We start from the raw sequence: 19,357 nt of genomic DNA on the forward strand, positions 1-19,357 counted from the left end.
CGTTTGGATACTACGGTAGAGAGCATTACAATAATCAAGTCTGGACAGAGCTAATGCTGTTACAAGTGATTTTAGGGTGTCAGGCATTATGAAAGGACACATTTTTCTGATTATCTTTAACATGAGATTGTAGAGGTGAGAGTACTTAACTGATTTTTATAGATCAAATTGTGGCCAAAAATAAAACCTACGTCCAAAACATGTTAAAAAATAGGTCAAGCATGTATTTGCAGGTTAATAAATGATTGCCTGTTTTTTAACAGTTTAAAAAAAATATTAGTGCTCAAACTAAACAGCAGATTGTGCTGCTGTTCACCGGGGGGGCTGCATGTAAAGGTAAAGAGGGCTGTAAGCGGCCCACTGGGCTGTAATTGGAGTATCACTGCTCTAATACCAGCCAAGGGCTCAGGACCTTGTGGGGACTACTATGGGGTCAGGACTCACTCTCCCAAAAACCACAGGCAGGGTCAAGGGCAATCCGCTCTTGAATAAAGTAGGTTTCTTGTAGCTTCTGTTGCCTTGTAGATTAATAGGAGGTCAGCCAACTGAACCTTGGAGTCCACTCTTTGCCCTATGTACAACCTGGAGAAGGTCCAGCCCTTGGGGTCTCTTTCCACAGGTTTAACAGCAGATTCAGCCCTCTTCCGCAGGTCCAGATATGTTCTGAAGAAGATATCCAGGGGTGCCACATTTGTTCATGGTACTAGCTTGTGGGTGGAGAAGGCTCCCAGGCCAATAGGGAAAATGTCCCCAGCTGAAACCCTACCCACTTTGACATAATTCCCTGGGGTTCTGGCCCTAAATAATCCCATGGTGCACTGTTCTGTCAAAGTTCAACATGGCAGAACCTTTCTTTCCCGGGCTTTAGCTGAAACAATAGTGACTTTCTAAGTCACTATTTCTGATATAGACACAATTCGACTTTAGTATCAAGTTGGGTTTTGTTTACCTAGGAAAATGAGCCTTTGAAGTATTTTTCTAGCTGGTGCCAATGTGAAATAGGTTTATTAAGTACAATAAGGTAACACAATGTTTGTATGGCATAGCCGGACTTGCTACCCCATAAAATGGGTTTGAGACTTTTTTTAACTGTTAGGTAATCTAAAACTATTAAACATTATGTCCTACTTTTAAATAGTATACACCCTGCATTTGGGCTGCTATGGCCTACTTTAGGGGTGACCTACTGCTATTTAAAAGTACATTTTAGGCCTGACAAATGAGTGTTTTTTTTTCTCAAAAGTATTTTTTATTGAGTCATTAGATAAGGTAATCACATATATTAGAATGGAGTAAAAGTATAAGTCAATCAGTATATCAGTTTCCGAACAGGCGACTACTATATAGTATTTATAAAGCAAGACAATAAGCCATTTGGGTCTGTAAACAACAGCCACTAACATTATTAACATCTGTGTCTTATACCGCATAGAAAACCACTGATCATGCCCATCAATCCCCCCCCATGTACGTCATATCTGGTGTAACAACATTACTGCCCTGTGATATATCTCTATATGGTTTCAACTTCTGCAGGTTGCGGTGGAGGTGGTTCTAATAGGAGACCCCTGAAATCAGCCCATCATTTCCATATTTTAAAGTGCTTCTGCGGGCACCCCGTGCTTTAAAAATAGGCTGTTCCTGGCCCATTCACCAGTCGAGGCCAGCCCTTCAAGCGCCTAATTTAGGCAGAGACAGATCTTTCCATGCCCTTGCGATATCCCTTTTTGCTAGGGTAAACCCCAAGAATAGTAGATGTCTTTTGTAGATGCTTCCCCCAATTTCGGTTGTAATAAGCACTGGAATATGCTTAGGAGAGAGAGGTATGTCCCAACCTAGCACTTCTAATAATCATCGGGAAACCCCGCATCCAAAACCTGCCCAGTGCGGCACAACCCCAAGTTGTATGTAGAAGTGTACCTTTCTTGTTGCCACATCACAGACACATAGGGGAATCTATCAGCCCCGCCCTCCAAAGTCAGTATCTGGTAAAATAGGCATGATGTAAATACTTAAATTGGATAAGTCTGAGACGAGATGCAATTGCAGCGTATCTCGGGGATTCCAGGGCCTCTGTCCAATCGTCGCTATCTAGGGAACCCAAATCCGTCTGCCATTTCTCCTGAAGTGAATCTAAAGTCATGGAGAGGTTTGCCACTAATGTTAGGTAGATCTTTGCAGTTTTATGATCTCCTAAATCTCCCATAAACACCTTTGCCTCAATAGGGTTAAACTCCGGAAGAGATTCTAAGTGTGTAATATATGGGGATAGGGCATGTGTCAATTGCAAGTATTTATAACATTGCGTATGTGTCATAGCATATTCATTTCTGAGCTCCTGAAAAGATCTCATCGTGGTACCATGCATGACATTTCCCTGCATCGAGATGCCTATAGCGTCCCGTTGTTAAACCCTACTAATGCGGATACTTTTGGCATAAGGCCGCTCTGCCAAAGGGGGGTCTCCCTTGTCAATTGTCTCCACTAAGCAATTGATTCTTTCCACACTCCGAAAACCACACTTGTGGCAGGTGGTACCTTCTGTAGCTCTTTCAGCGTGTATAGAAGTTTGTGTGGCAATATATCTCCCATAAGCCATCTCTCTACCTGATAGGATGGGTCATTGCTAATCCCATACCACCAGTCGTTCAAAACCAAGAGGTGGGATGCTGCGTGATATGATTGAATATCAGGTGTCGCTATACCTCCACAATAAGTTGATTGAAAGCACACTTTAAGTGGTACTCTAGCGGCCTGATCATGACGCAGAAAGCGGCTAAAACTTGAGTTGAGCTGCTGGAACCAGGAGATTGATATCTGAGAAGGGTGGTTCTGCAGTTGGTAGAGAAAGCGAGAAACCATTTTGAATATTGCTGATCTACCCAGTATGGAAAGGGGTACGGCTCCCAAGACTTCATCTCTGTCTGTGTGCGGGTCCAGATGGGGGCAGTGTTCTTATTCCATGATACCGATTGAGTGTCCGAGATGTAAACCCGGAGGCGTTTCAGTCCGGTTGTGGCCAGTGTTACTTCCCTTGTCCAGGTGCCCATATCTGAGCCCCCACGTATGGGCCACAGAATTGTTTTCTTAGCATTCATATATAGGCTCGAATGCTGACCTAAAATCTGCATAATGTGGAAAATACGAGATCCCGTCCTATGTGGATCCATTAGGAAAAACAGGACTTCATCCGCATAAAGGCTGAAACCCCCCCCCGGCCATTCGAAGCACATCACCTGCGCTTCGATTCGGACCCATGAGGCTAGCGGTTCCACAGCTAAGGCAAATAGATACGGGGAGAGGGGACACCCCTACCGGGTGCCGCGTCCTATAGAAAAGGGATCTGATATCACACCTGCCACTTTAACCGAGGCCGAGAGGTCAGTATATAGTAGTCTAATATAGGACATGAGTCGTGGTCCTATGTTTAAGCGCTGTAAGAGAGCAAACAAGTAGGTCCATCCCAGCGAGTCAAATGCTCTATGTTGGCCAGTAACAAAGCCGCCAGGCCCCCCGGGTGATCGATTGCCGCTACTGCATTGTGTACCTATCGAATATTGTGACGGGTTGCCCAATGGGGCATAAAGTCAGCCTGATCTGGGTGAACCAGTTCCGACATAAAGGGGAGGATACGATTGGGCAAAGCTTTGGCCAATAATTGGGCCTCCACATTCAGCAATGAGATAGGGCAATGCGAAAAGTGCTGATCTGGAGGTCGGCCAGGTTTGGGGAAAACCGCGATTTCAGCATGTCGCCAGTCCGGCAGTAGTCTCCCCTACTCGAGAGCCACGTGTATCACTTCTAAATAACGAGGGAAGAATTGAGATTGGAACGATTTATAAAACGCACACGGGAAGCCGTTCAGACCTGGTGCTTTACTGGAGCACAATTCAACCAGGGCAGCACTCAGCACTTCAATTGTCAGCGAGGCATCAAGATCGGCCCGTGCCACATCTGAAATGGCCTTAGGGGTGAAACGTTAAGAGATTGGTGAATCAAGGGTTCTGACATGGTGTCATTAGGGGCATAGGTTTCTGCATATTAAGTTGCAAAGCTCGAAGCAATTTGAGTTGGGTCTGTGAGTGTTCGGCCGTCATTGCTGAGAATACCCGGTATGCTTACCTGATGCAGAGCCTGTTGGCACAAACGGTAAAGAAGGGAACTTGATTTATCGCCCCACTGATAAATTCCACTGCGGGATGCCAGCCAAGCCTGTCTGGCCTCATCACACAGCGTGTCAGCATAGGTTTGTTGCAGAAGAAGCAGTTGGCGGCAGTCTGCCTGCTGTTCACACCTCTAAAACTCCACTCCAATTCCAGTCGCTGGACCTCGGTCTGAAGCAACGCCTCCTGGCATTTCTTCCGTTGGGCAGCACAATACGCAATATCCACCCCCCTAATGGTGGGCTTCAGAGCCTCCCCAATATTTGCTGCAGTACTCACTGTGCCTAGATTGTGGGCAAAATAATCTGTAATTGTCTGACATATGTGTGATTTATATTGCAAGTCCACGCGCCATCTCAACTGCTGAATCCTTGCACAGGTGACCGCAGCTGTCCGGGTCACATCCACGGTGGTCCGTGTCCCAATGCAGGGTGCAGGATTTGCTTGGTGCCCCGTAGGCCAACAACAAAACTGGCAGGGGTGATTGCGTTCTAACCAAGAGGACCCAACGTCGACCTCGGTTGGATCCCAACAATTCGGCGTCATTGCTGCCGGCTCCAGCTCACTAGGTCTGCCCACAAGATGTCCACCAGCCCGGTAGGGTCCATTGAGTTCGCGCCAGGCCTCATCCAGTCCCAGGATCGCGGGATCCCGAGGATGCTGTGCTGCGGACAGCCACGCACCAGGGTCCGCCCGCGGCGTCTGGGAACACCACTCAGCTCAGTCAGCTCTGCAGAGTCAGCGGCCGAGCCCCAGCGAGCAGTGCCTCTGATCTAGCACCACCCTGCACGGGTGTATCAACAACATGGCAATGGCTGGCCACGTGGCGCAACTCCGGTCACTGTCTCCCCAGCTGCAATCGGTCCCGGAGCGACACACCAGCTACTCCATGGGTCATCCTGTATGGAGACGGAAGGTTGGGGGTATAATGTAGATGCAGATGAACAGGATAACTGAAGGATTTCAAGCGTACCCACGGAGCTCAGCTAAGGCGCGTCTGCCATGTCGGATCTCTTGGCCACGCCCCGACAAATTAGTGATTTTGACAGGTTGAAATGGCAGTTTTAACACTGCTCAGCTAGGCTGCTGTAGCAGGCCTAAAGTCAGGTATTACATGGTCACTTTAGTGGCGGCACAATAAAAGTTGCAGTCCTCTAGTGCCAACAGGGTACCATATACTAGGGACTTGTTGGTATTTAAATGTGCCAATCAGGGATTTTAACCAATTCCACAAGCTTTTAGAGGTCAGAGCACATGCACTGAGGCATAGCTAGCAGAGTGCCAGTGCACAGAGTCCACTGAATTGGCCACTGATATATGGTTGAGATGGACGCCTGCTAATGGACCATCAAATTTGAAACACATGTCCAGCAGTTTGCCCGTCCCACTTTTTTCCAACCATTAATTGGTATCCACAAAAAATGCTGGAGTATTAGTTGTGAAGGATGTGAGTATTTTACAAGTAATAAATCCATAATTGTCAAGCCAGGTCCTCCCAGAACCAGGACACAAGCAACCAAAGATCAGTTTTGCCATGATTGGGGGTCTTCAGTTTGGTGTAGCTTGGTTCTAGTGGCACATTGAACAAGGAAAACACATCTGGCATACCCTTGGTAACTAAGGGTGGTACATCAAACACACAAAAGGAGATGGGAGGATGATTGCAATCACTCGGGGTAGCATTACAGCCCATGGTAAAACCCGTCTTGAGTTGTTTGTCTTCTGGGTTAGGGAGGATCCTGCTTGGCAGTTCAGGCTGGACTGTTCCTATTGGAGCAGGGTCAAGACTGATTTGCATATGGTTGATTTCAAACTGAGGTGGCATTGTAGGCAAAAAAACGATGGGTTGCCAGTGGTTAGACTTATTACAAGCAGCCTTTCAATAACATTTGTGTGTTTGTTGTCATTATAAATCAGGCAGACCTGCTGACTTTGTCAGCATGTCACCACATTAATAAACTTAGCCACATATCAGGGTAATGAAACATTTTAATATTATTAAAATCACTGGGCACAATACCAATAATGAAACAGGTTCTTTCTAATATAAACCATCACTTTGTCAGTCATTAATATGTCCAACAAATCCTTGTCAATTAAACTCTAAATAAAGCATCAAAAATTAAACATGTGTTTGAGTCTTTCACTAATATTTAACAGACTGCATCTTGCAGCCTCTGCACAAAAGTCTAGACTCCAGGAGTACTTTGAAATTGAGATAAATCTCCCCTTGTGTCAGGGATTTAATCCAGGGCAAAGGTAGGATTACTTTCAAAATAGCTTTTTTGGGGGGCTGCTGCGCTCCCTGCAGTCCCCACAAAAGTGGTATCTTTTCTGGGGCACCACAGGAACAAGGAAATATGCACAATAGTCTCATTGGGGGGTGTAATGGGGTGCTCATGCCGCATGATTTATGAATAGGGGTTGAGCGGGCCAGGCCAATGGGATGTGCCCCATGTCCTTTTTTCACTTTTTGCTTTTTGTTATGCGTGCACCAGTCACACCTAGGGCAACGACATGCCAGTGTTGGTTTTGAGGGCATTGGCAGTGCATGTAGCGCATTCCTGCACTGCCACTCCAGCTTCCCACCCTGCTGACATGATCTTGTACCGGCATGGGAGCTTGAGTGGACATTATACTGCCCTTGTCCTCGGGAGCGTGTTGTTATCTTGCTGTGTCTCTCCTGCTGACCCCAATCACGGTCATTGGGAGTGGGAGATGGTCTAGCGAGAGCTTGAGGGAGCAGTGGCACTCAGTTTGGTCTCCTTTATCCCAGAGGATGGGGTTCCAAGAAACATTTACAAATATGTTGGGCCTAAGCTCTGTGCTATAGCTACCAGGGACAGGAGTGGCTGGTGCAGGTAAGCACAGTAGAGCGAGGGCGAGGAGGGTGAAGTTGACAGACGATGAAGAGGAAAAGTTACATCTAAAAAAAGGAACATGACTTACCTTGCGCTTGCTGCATCGCCAACTCAGCAATGCGGCAAGTGTAAGGTAAGTGGTTTTCTTTTTTTAAATGTAATTTTCCCTCATTGTCGTCTGTTGACTCCCCTCCTACTCTACCCCCATGCACCTCCGCACTTACCTGCACCAACTGCTCCTGACCATGGAGTTCAGCTCAGGTTAATTTAGTGACTTAGAGGGTCACTCTTCCAAGTGTTGTGATTATTCCTTGAGGTGAGTATTTACCCACCCCAAATAATAATCCAACTTCTTACAGTACTTGTGTATCTTATGGATGAATACTGTACCAGGAGCATGACCTGTAACTGAACTGACAAACTAAATTGCATACACGCAATTTTGATAGCAGTGGGTGAGGTTCCTTGGATTGGCTCACTGTAAGCAAGATCAGGACATGGAGGACATTTGGATTTTGGGAGTTTAACCACTGAGTAAATGCTTAAAGGGTCACACATGGGGAGAGAGAACACTCTGCCTGGCTCACAGGCACAGAATTACTCAGACATGCTGTTGTAAATGCAATGCAAAATAACGCTCAATTTAGTTGACAGTCTTTAGTGTTCAAATAAACAATGGAAAAGTAAGGCTAGAAAGGCAGAGGAGCTTTCAAAGGCGATCACTCATGTTTGTTAGAAGGGCTCTCACTCACCAACCTACCTAGTTGGTGACATGCTTCATCATTGGGTCCCCACCAGAGAGGCTGAGTGCCTCTCCGGTGTGCTACGACGCCTGATTACAGCGGAGCTGGTTTTTTTGGGTGACAAGTGCTGGTGCATAAGGTGAGATTAAAATGGGCTTACTGCTTCCCAAAGAAAATTTTAATTAGGCGAAGAGTAAGGCCAGGTTAAAAAGTTGTGGTGGATTGTGATTGAGTAAATTGCTCAAGTGCATCCAGGATTAAGAAGTCAGGTCTACATGTTTCAGCCTTAGAATGCTTAGAATGCTAGTTGCCAGGCTTTCGTCAGGACCGGAGACCATGGCGGTGTGCACACGCTAAGGCACACCCTAACCTATGGTCTGCAAATGGGACCAAATTACTCACGGTTCCACGTTTATTACCATCCAGAGTATTGGATGCCTCTTACGAACCTGTAAGGAGAGAAAAGGGGAGAGAAACATAGAAAAAACACAGACATAAGAAGTGACAATACACAAACAATTAGGGCTGGTTATCTGCCCTCAAGCTGGGCGATCCAAATAATGACTTTTAGTGGGTCATGGTGGGAGGTTAAAAACAATTTCCAATGCGAATCAGTGCCTGCGTCCATATCGTGGCACTCATGCATGTTGTGCCTACTATGGCAAACCAGATCAAGATAAGACTTATCCGTGATCGTGATCAAGTGAGTGAAATAGTAATAGTCTCACGAGAGAAACGCTGTGTTGCTGCCTTGCTGGACAAGCAGTCTGTGCGGCCGTCATATAAAACAATGGATAAAAAGGCTTATATTTGTCGTGGCGGGTGTTACTGCATGAGTCTCGGCGGGAGGCGGTGACTATTAGTCACACGCTAGTGGGTACAAGGGAAAAAAAGTAAAGAATCACTACTACACAACACGGCCGTCAATTACCTTGTATCGTCATGTTAGTTGTAGGTAGACTTACTTATTAGTAGTACACCACCTGCAATATGCCTAGATAGTGCCCATGTCCGGGACCCCGATGGTGATGCCGGTCTGTTTACGGATACTATTAGTAACTGGCGCCGGTAGTGGGGATGACGGTATCACGTGACAGCGTGATACGGCCTACGCGTGCATCTTCTTGAGTGTACTGGTAACTTCATGAGCATGTGGGTATGCGGAGGGTCAGGTCACGCATGCACTCTCACAGCAACGTCAGTTGTAATGACGTAGTCGAGCGCTTACGTGTGCATGATGGTAAGCGCACTGCTAACCTCAAAAAGAGTAAGCGCTCTCATAGCGACGTCAGTTGTAATGACGTTATCGGGCGCGCACATGTGCATAATGGTGAGGGCACTGCTAACCTCAAAAGAGCGAAAGAAAAAATGTGAATTTGTGTGCCTACTGGAATTTAACTCTGAGTCAAAAAAAGGGTGCTTAACCAAGAGTTGTTATTACAAGTATAGCACCGATAATGACACTACATATGTTTGTTGGTATTTTCTCTAAGACAATACATCGTTACAAATAGAGGTGTTGTCATGGCAGGCTCTGAAGTGATGCTTGCATTTGCGAGTTAAGTATGTAACATTTACCAGGCCCGGTAATTAATGATAGAGCATAGGGATCAGTGTGCGTCCTAAAGAACGGCCCTATAGACTGGTGCGCTGTGTAATTGTGCTCATACAAAGTTCAGGAGCACCCAAGTATGAGGCGCGGTAGCCAAATGTCTATTTTGAATCAAGGCGGTAGACACAATCAAACAATAGATGCCCATGTGGGTTGTGATTGTCTGCTTCATCTCTTCAATACTGTGCCCCACGGAATGTTGTCGTTCAGACCCTGTTTGTGGGTCTTAGACGATACACCCAGCACTGTTCTTTTTCAAAAAAGACACTTTGTGTTTTTTTGCATTGTTTCAATTGTTAAAGTACGGTCCAGTGAATATCATTCGTGGTATGGTTCAGCTGGATAAAGTGATCTGTCATTTTAGTCGTGTTCCTTTTGCAGCGGATATTGCTCCGATGTTCACATATTCGTTGCTTGATCTTCCTGGTGGTCATACCAAGATACCTTAAGCCACATGGACACGTGATAAGGTATATCACGTCGCTTGAATTACAGTTAGTGCGGGCTCTCTTGGTCCAGATTTTGTTAGGTTCGAGTGCAAGTGTCTTTGAGGCAGAGGTAAGGTGGAAGACACTACAATTGCCACACGGGAAATGGCCCACAATGTTTGGTCACCCCCAGGCGTTCAGTACTGAGGGATTGCTGTTACTCTCAGGTCTCTTTGGGCAAGTGTGTACCAGCCAATCTCTAATGCTTCTTGCTCTTTTGAAGAAATGTATCCCATTTCCTGTTTCCGGTTTCGAGGATTTTCCAGTTTCTATTGATGGACTTAGTGATTGCATTCGAGGCAGTGCTATATGTGGTCACGCATGTCAGAGGTGTTCTCTCTTCAGTCCTTGTGTTATCTTCCAAAAGTGCTTCACGGTGCTGGTTTCTGGCCCGTTTATAACTTTTGTTGAGGATGCGTTCTGGGTAAATACACCTCTTCTCCCCTTTTGTGATTGCCCCCTTCAAGAGTTTGGGCTGACAAGCTCATTGGGATGCACCTGTGCTCTGAGAGTGGTGCAGAAAACTGTGAATGGCATTGCCAGCACCACCTAATTTAAGGCGTTACTCTGCACTGAAGAAGAGCAAATACCCTTGAACACATCCAGAGATTTCCAGCACTGGCTGCACCAACAGAGGTAAATACTAAACACTTTCCACTAAAATTAGTATTATTATGCACTTCCTTTACCACAATGCATCTGGAAGAACTGTGTGCTAGTGTACAAGGCAGTGTATTCCCTCCCCCCATTTGTGATTGGCCCCTTTGAAATATTGGGTTGAGTAGCTCATTAGGATGAACCGGCATTCTGAGAGCGGTTTAGTAACCTGAAAAGATTCTGAGCAGCATTGCCGGAGCCCCAAATTTAAGGTGTTACTCTTGACTGAAGAAGAACAAATATCCTGAAACACATGTCTGGAGATAAACAGCACTGTCTGCACCAACAATTGGGAATAATAAACATTTTCCACTAAAATGAGTTTTATTATGCACTGCATTGAGCACAATGCACCTGGGTGAATTGTGTGCTGGTGTGCCAGGCAGTGTGCTCCTGCCTCCTTCTGCGATTGGCTCTTTGAGGTATTTGGCTGATGAGCTCATTAGGATGCACCAGCACTCTGTACGGAAACCTGAAAAGAATGTAAGCAGCATTGCTAGCACACCCAATTTTACGCTGTTACTCTCCACTGAAGAAGGACAAATATCCTGAAATACACATCTGGAGATATTCAGCACTGGCTGCACCAATATGGGTGAATACTTAAGACTTTCCACTACAGTGAGAGTTATTATGTACAGCATTTACCAAAATGCATCCGGGTGAAATATGTGCTCTCATGCCAGGTGGTGTGACCCCACCTCCCTTTCGTGATTGGCTTCTTAGAGTTAATGGACTAGCGAGCTTGTAATGCCGACAAAAAAGTACTTCAGCAGAACAATGGAGTGAAAACTAAACGACTTGGGGACTTCCATATCAAGGATGTCAGGTATAAAAGAGACCATGGTGAGTAAAATGTGGACTAATACAACTGAAATTTCAGCTAGGAAAAAGGATCAAGAGAAGAGACAACAAGGAGCCCATTACAGTAGAAGGGTGGGGGGAGGAGTGGAAGTTGTTCGCATTTTGCATACGGTTTTGCGATAGGGAGAACATACAAAGATGTAAAGGTTGAAAAGGATTGTATTTGTATATTGTATTTGTATTTAAAGTGAATACTTTAAACAACAAGAAAACTGGTAGGTGTACCTGTTGGCATCCCACATGTGGTTCTGGGAAAGAAGAGGCGCATGCTTCCTCCAGCAGCCGCTCTTGGGGATGTTAGGCAAAAGACATGGAAGTTGGTGCCATCACGTATAGCACGTCGTATAAACTGGTTCCTTTTCATTCTTGGCTGCTCTAGGCTACCGTAAATACTTTAAAGACATGCATAGTTCTGCAAAACCAAAGGTTACAATGCACCGAGATCAACTTCATTTTAACCTTGCTGTACTGCTGTGATAGAGACAAATGTTTAAATCAAGTAAAGATTTCGACAAGGGTTTTCACTGAAATATAACCAAGAAGCTCACATTCCTAAAACACATTCATTTATCGATGAAGAACGTTTTATCTGTGGAAGAGCATAGCATTGAACAGTAGGATGTATGTCTGCGTGTTCATTGGCTCTCACACGGACTGAGACATTTCCTTCACCTACGAATTATATGAATAAGGAGCCAATGTGCCCGATGTTGTGAATGCTTCAATTCACTTCCCAGGCCCAGCAGAATAATCCTGACTGGACCCTTTCTTCCTTAATACAGCACCTATAGAGTGTTTTGCTCGCTCGCACTGATTTGGAGCCTATGCGCCCTGTCTTCTCCTCAGGCCCACCGTTCGGGCTACTGATGGTAACTCGCCCCCAGTCTCCCCTCCCCACACTCCTGTCCTGAGGAAGACCCCATCGTAAGGGACATACTTACCTACATCTTTCCAGGGCTCGAAACGTCGACATCTACCACACTATCCAGTCTGACCAACAGCGATTGTTCACTGTGGCTTTATGTATAACTATGGCTATTTTAATATCTGGATGTAATGTGATTTACCTGGCTCTTGTATGAGCCCTTTCCTGAGAAATAACTTAGTTTGTGAATTGTACACTTTTCTATTCACAACCTTATCCTCACTTCATTAACTACACCCTCACCCTTCCCTCCTGGGGCACTGCTTTGAATATTGTGTTAACAAATGTTATGAAATACAGGCTGCTCAGTGTGATTAACACTGTTTATTAAGAATACTACAATTCTGTGTATAACTGTGTATGATTTTCTTGGTTCTTTAAAACACAGTAATTCATACACTGGGACCATTCTCTGTATATACTGTTCATTGGCTCTCGGCACACACCTCTGTCCTAACGTCCAGTGCCTCCGACTTTGGAACTGAGACCCCGTTTGTGTCTGGAAGACGACTTAAGATCCTGTTGTTCTTGGCAAATCATTTCATCTCCAGGTGCTTTAAAAAACACTCTTACCTTATGTCATGCAAAGTTCCACGTTTATGTTTGGAATTTGTGTATATTTCATAATGCATACTCCATGGTCCTCGTCTTGTTTTAAGGAAAACGCTGTTGTCTACATAAGGACTGATACTTTGCCAGGACACATCACCAAAACGCCGCTCGTAATCTCAAGGCACACATTTTCATACAGTCACTCTAGATTTGGAAAGTAAACTGCCATCTTTATGAACCATATGAAGCATGATGTTTTCTCTGATGTTATCCTTTCTGAATCTTTCAATGCTTCTCATGTTTTAAATGCCACCAATAAAAGTACTGCCGCCTAAGACTCTTATCACATTCACAGCTGCTCCTGCTTCCATTCCTTTAAACATGCAAGCTGGAAGCTAATGCCACCAGGGAGCAGATCTGAAGGGTTTGCACTTCCCTTCCTCTCTAATCTATATTGTAAACCTCACGCATGTCCTACTTCTGGTTGTCACTGTACTCTGTGGTCGGAAGCAATCTGCATATCAATCGGTGAGTATGATGAATCGCCGGAGAACTTGTCTTTCCCCCTTAACTGTTCGATTTAGTCCTACTGCCTGGTGTAATGCATTATCCTGTAAATTCAAATATAATATATTTTAGACCTAGCACCATTGGCGTGGATCTCCCTTCCATTTTTTACTATTGCCTCATGTGTTTTTACTGGTTTTAGATTGCTTTGGGCACTGTGCCACTGCTAATCAGTGCCACAGTACAAGTGCTCCCTATGGTAAAGTGGTGTATGGAATGGTGACTCCATGATTGACTTATTTGGTTTACTTGTCAGACCCTAGTACAGTACACTGCATGTGCCCAGGGCTTGTAAATCAAATGCTGGTGGGCTTGCAGCACTAATTGTGCCACCCACAGAAGCAGCTTGCAAAGTGTGTCTCAGGCCTGCCATTGCAGGGCTTGTGTGCAATCTCTGACTGCCATGCTGACTGGGCAAGTGCACCCACTTGCCAGTCCCTAAACCTTCCCTTTTCTTCATATCAGACACCCCTATGGTAGGCCCAAGGGCAGGGTGCATTGTAAGTATAAGGTAGGCCATGCCTTGATGTGTGTGACATGTCCGATAGTGACTGACAGCCACTTTCGTTTTTCACTATTGCAAGGCTACCTCTTCCCTATAGGCAAGAATTGGCAGTTTGATTATAACACCTTATAATCCTAACTGACCCAGGGAACATGGTAGAAATTCGCGTTTAGTATGCCTGAACTCAGAATGATAAAATACATCTTTTAGTGAAGTTGGTTTTAACATGCTGTGTTTGAAAATACCACTTTTAGAAAGTAGGTATTTTCTTGCCTAACTATCCAAGCCTGCCTCTGCTACGTTGTGTATTCCTTGTCTGGAGTTTGAGTGACGGGGCTGGGGAAATTCTAGGAGACAGGGTGAGTCAGCACAGGGCTGAATAGAGCTATCTGCATGTAAATGGGTGGGAGGAGTTGCACCTGGGTCTGAATAGGGCTGTGCCTTCCCTCCACAGTGCTGGCTCCACCTCCTGTGGTGTGTCTGATGTCCCTGTCCTACACTGTGAAAGGAAATAAGGAGTCATGTAAACAGAGTGCTCCAGGACTGACCAGAACTGGTTTGGACTAGGCAAAGGCCTCTCTGCCTTCAGAGAACAAAGAGAAATTGAGTATAAAAGGGGGACCAAGACCCCAAAACTTTAGATCACTTTGGGAAACAGGAAGAAACCTTTGCTGAGGAGTGTAACCAGAAGAAACTGAGGAGAGACTATTCCTAAGCTGAAGTGCTGCTTGGGGAATTGGCCTGCAGTGGTTGCCTTTGCTGAGGAGAGGAACCAGAGAGAGAGACTGCAGGAGGAGACAATCCCTATGCTGTGTGCTGCTTGAGGATTGGCCTACAGTGGTTATCTGATTGTCAAAGAAAGGAGAAAGGACTTTGTGCTACTTTCATCACATTTTAAGAATATCTCCAAGGGTTTGAACTAGATCTTGCCTCCTGCCTGAAGTCTCAAGGATACAAGACTTCACCAACCAGCTCCCCTGAGTTCCCTGGCTGGGAATCTGAAGTGCGTGCTGTTGAGCTGGGCCTTCTGAGAAACTGTGTGTCGCTGGGAGCTGGAAGCGCGACTCAAGACAAAAAAGCGTGTAGCCGCCCCAGCAGTTGTCGTCGCATAACCGAGAAAGCGTGCCGCCGCTGCCGATGTCGCCATCGCATCACCGAAGCGCCTCGCTTCACCGGAGAAGAGTGTAGCATTTGCAGTAGATGCCGTCGCATCACTGGAGAAGCATGTCGCTGCCGCAGCAGCTGTTGTCGCATCGCTGAGGAAACGTGCCGCCGCTGTCGCTATCGCATTGCCGAAGCACCCCGCATCACTGGAGAAGAGTGTAGCCGACACAGCAGACGCTGTCGCATCACCAGAGAAGCATGACGTAGGGCCTGTCGCGGCTCAAGAAGATTCACCGAGTCGCCGTACGGCCGTCGGGCGTGCACGCATCACCCCTTCATTGTCGCAACATCAAGAAGACACCATTTTTGTTCATTGCACCGGGTCGTCATCGCATTGCAGCATTGCTGGTTGCATCGCCACAGAAGCGTAGTAAGAAAACGGCGCATGACCTCCCCACACGGTGAAGAACTGACGCATCACCTCCTCTCTGGTAAGAACTGATGCATCACCGTCCCCTACGCAGCAGTAGGGAACCGACGCATCACCTCCCCCGAAGCAAGGAACTGATGCATCACCGTTCTTGCTTGTAAGGAACCGACGCATCACCTTCCTGCAACCCTTTTGTTTGTATAGCAATACGCATCCAAAGGTACATTGAACGTAAAGTGTCGCATTTACCATCTAAAGAGAACTAAGCTATTTCTACCATTCTAAAGTACAGTATTGTGGATTTTTGTCGTTTGTGGTCTTGTGTTAAGTCTATATAAAGATACTTATTTTTTATAATACAACCTGTGTGGTGTCCATCTGTAGTGTTGTCACTGTATTACTGTATGTGATCACAAATGATTTACACACTGCCTCTGAGATAAGCCTGTCTCATTGTGACAAGCTACCAAGGGGGTGAGCAGGGGTTATTTTAGGAGTGTACCCCCTTACCCTGACTAGACGCAAGGGTCCCTATTTGGTCAAAGGTACCTACCTTTGCCAACTAGAGACCACAAATCTAACAATATCTATGACTTAAAACTGGAAGTTTAAAACAAATCAATTGGTTGTTTCATTATATCTATATCTATATCTATCTATATATATATATCTATCTATATATATATATATATATATATATATATATATATATATATATATATATATATATATATATATGTATATAATGAAACACCCAATATATAAATATATATGTGCATTCACTGAAAAAAAACAAAGGTTCGAGGGACGTTATAGTTAGGCTGACATTTCACTCATACAAAACCAGAGAACTGAGCTAACTATAACTCGCGCCCCCGCAATGCACTGCTTATGACCTCACATATTACATCACTCATGACATGGTCAATGACATCACTTATGACATCACTGATGACATGGTCAGTGACATCACTCATGACATCACTGATGAAATCTCAAATTACATCACCATAATATAAGTATATTGTAGAACCATCATGGTGTAACACACCGTGCTGGCATGTATTTCCGGGATCACATAGGGGTCATGACTCTGGCGTGATTTGTAAGTGTTTGAAATATGTCTGTGCATAATTTAACTATCTATTTTAGTTAAAGAATTTTCACTAAAATACTTGAAAAATTGATTTACTGATAGTAATTTACACTTTTAAATGACATTTACCACATTTTACAGGTGCACAACGTATATGCGATGGGAATGCGACTCCGTCGCGACATCATGTCACATGAAAAGAAAGCTTTTAATTTGTTAAACAGCTTTTCATTCTGATATAAGGATTCAACACCTGTTTTTAGGTCGAGCCTATGCGAGGCATGCAGTATTCAGTATGAAGTGGAAGCTCCGTGGAAGCTCCGCCCTCTCTCCGCCCATCTTTTTCATTGGCTTAGTTCCTAAATGCTGCCCTCTGATTGGTTTTAGGCTTGTTAGTCCCTCCTTATGATAGCCATGTCGTCATTTGTATCCTTCCATGGCTACTGGCCCCTTTACTTCGAGTGTTGCACAGTATGTTTTATTTATAGTGTGAGCACTATTTTATTCCTGTGCCTTCTCGCCCCCTCTCCCGTTGTTCGTTCCTTCTCGCCCGCCCGCACTACCATCTGCAATGCAATAGGCCTCGCGTAAATGCGAGTCTTATTGCATTGCAAATGCTTGTTAGCTGTTGAACCCAAGATACTACACTGCAACGTTTAGTTGACTGGGGTAACAGTTGTCATTTATTCATTGGATATCGGGCCTCTGAGACTGCACGTGCCCTCCGCACAGCAGTTAGCTGCTGCACTTCCCCTTCTTTCGTCAGTGGGCCGGCCCTAGCGAAAGGGGTGCAAAAATGCTGACCCTTCACTAGTGGTTGACTGTGCTTTGGGGGAGACCTCCGTGAACATGGCCAAGTGATCTTGTATGTCCGTATCAGCCATGGTCCACGCTTAAGGGCATCCAGAAGATTGCAGTGGCTGGTGTGGAGGAGATTATCGCTGGTAAGTAGGTTTGTCACTAAGGCAGACTCACACAGACAGAGCTATCAGCCATGCACCTGGTTCTTTGGTGTGATCTGCTGCCGTGAGCCACCTGCTCTTCACCTTTGTCATGAGTTGTCTTCATCTGCAGAGCTGGCTCTCCGGCTCGCATTGTGCTGGCGTCACCGCTTCCGTGAGCATAGGGAACAGGTAGACCTCCCTGTCTGTAAGGTGCTGTTTCTGCCCCGCTTTCCCCAAGCACCCCCTTCATGGCCTGCGCCACTTATCCAAGAACTACGCATTCCCGTGGAAGTGCTGCCATTGTATAATCCGTAAAAAAAAAAAAAGAATTTCTCTTGATCGTATAGCATGGCACCCTATTTGTTGTAATTTTTTTGTATCCCGCAGACTTCGGATCTAGTATTCTGTGTGTATTAGTTGGAACTCAAATGCACGTGACATAATCTTCTAGCTTTAAAAGGAATTTGGTTTCTAAGGTGAAACGTGCATTTTGGGTAGTCCTTGCAATGGATTACTAGCCTGGTTCTACTCCAAGGCGATGTGTTACAAGTTGGAATGCGTTTATGTCTTTTGTTAACCCTGGCCAAAATTACCATCTCGATGATTCCTCGATTTCACAATAGTGTGTGTAATACTGAGCATGGTATACACTAATTTGAGAGGACACATGCTTTGAAAGGGATGGACTGCTGGGGCTGTTTTCTCTAAGGTTCACTAGGAGCAGGAATACTGAGCAGTGGCAGGTGTTTCCCGATAAATTCTCCTATGCACCTGGGACTGTAAAAGCTGGTTTGCACAAGATATACCGCATCTCATTGTAAAATTAGAATCTCGGGATACAGTTCAATCTCTCCCTTTTTTCATACAACCTGCTTAATGGCAAATGTATAGTCAATTTGGACAAGCATTTTGGTATTATTGGCAGAGGTGTAAATATTTTATAAATGATCTGCTTACCATTGGGGTAAGCCACGTTTTCGTCAATGTGGAATTCTGATAATCCCTTTGATTAAGTTAGGGCACATTATATGAGAGTTTAGATTTTACCAAGGCTCTGTGTGTTACCCCTTTATGCAAATCTACAGCCTGGAAGCAAGTCTGCACCTACACACAAACTAACGCATTAAATCACCAACTCCTCTCCAATCTCATCCTACGCTGGGAGAGGTCGTAAATTTACTCCGGTCACAGACGAGTATAAAATGTTTCCCAAGTTGAGGGGGGAATGGAATGTTATTTTTTTTTTCAGCAAGCGCAAATATGTTTGTGTATATTTGTTAATTAAAAATCGAATTTTTAAAATTTTGCAATTAGTGCATTTCACTGATAGGCGTAAATCTGCACGAATGCCAAACATGTACATGGATGTGCACTTTTGAGACTTTCTTTAAGGTTTCAGTGTTATATTTATTTTCATGTTACTGGTAATGTTGTCCATAATGGTTTTACACTGATTCTCGATTATTGATTTTTGTTTTAGTTATTTGCGTACATTAAACCCATTTTACTAAATGATGGCTTAGAGAAATAGCTTTTAAAGCTGCACACCAGTTCAAAAAAAACGTTTTCTTGCAGATTTTTGTGCGTGTATTCTATTTTGTAAGCAACGATCGCTATCTTAATTGCATGGTTATCTATTTGTGTGCATGAAAATAGGAAGCATTGTGGCGGCATTATAAATAGTCTTAAATTGAAAAGTGTTGCTTGTGTGTACATTTTTATACTGCAACCATTGTTAGTAATGCAACCTGAGCGCGCAAATCACTACATTTCATTAGAGTGCTTGCCTTAGTAGTAAAGGCTTTGCATTATTGAATCATGTATACGAAACTTGAACAGCTGATTC

Source organism: Triturus cristatus, chromosome 4_1, assembly GCF_964204655.1.
Source record: "Triturus cristatus chromosome 4_1, aTriCri1.1, whole genome shotgun sequence".
Classification (NCBI taxonomy): Eukaryota; Metazoa; Chordata; class Amphibia; order Caudata; family Salamandridae; genus Triturus; species Triturus cristatus.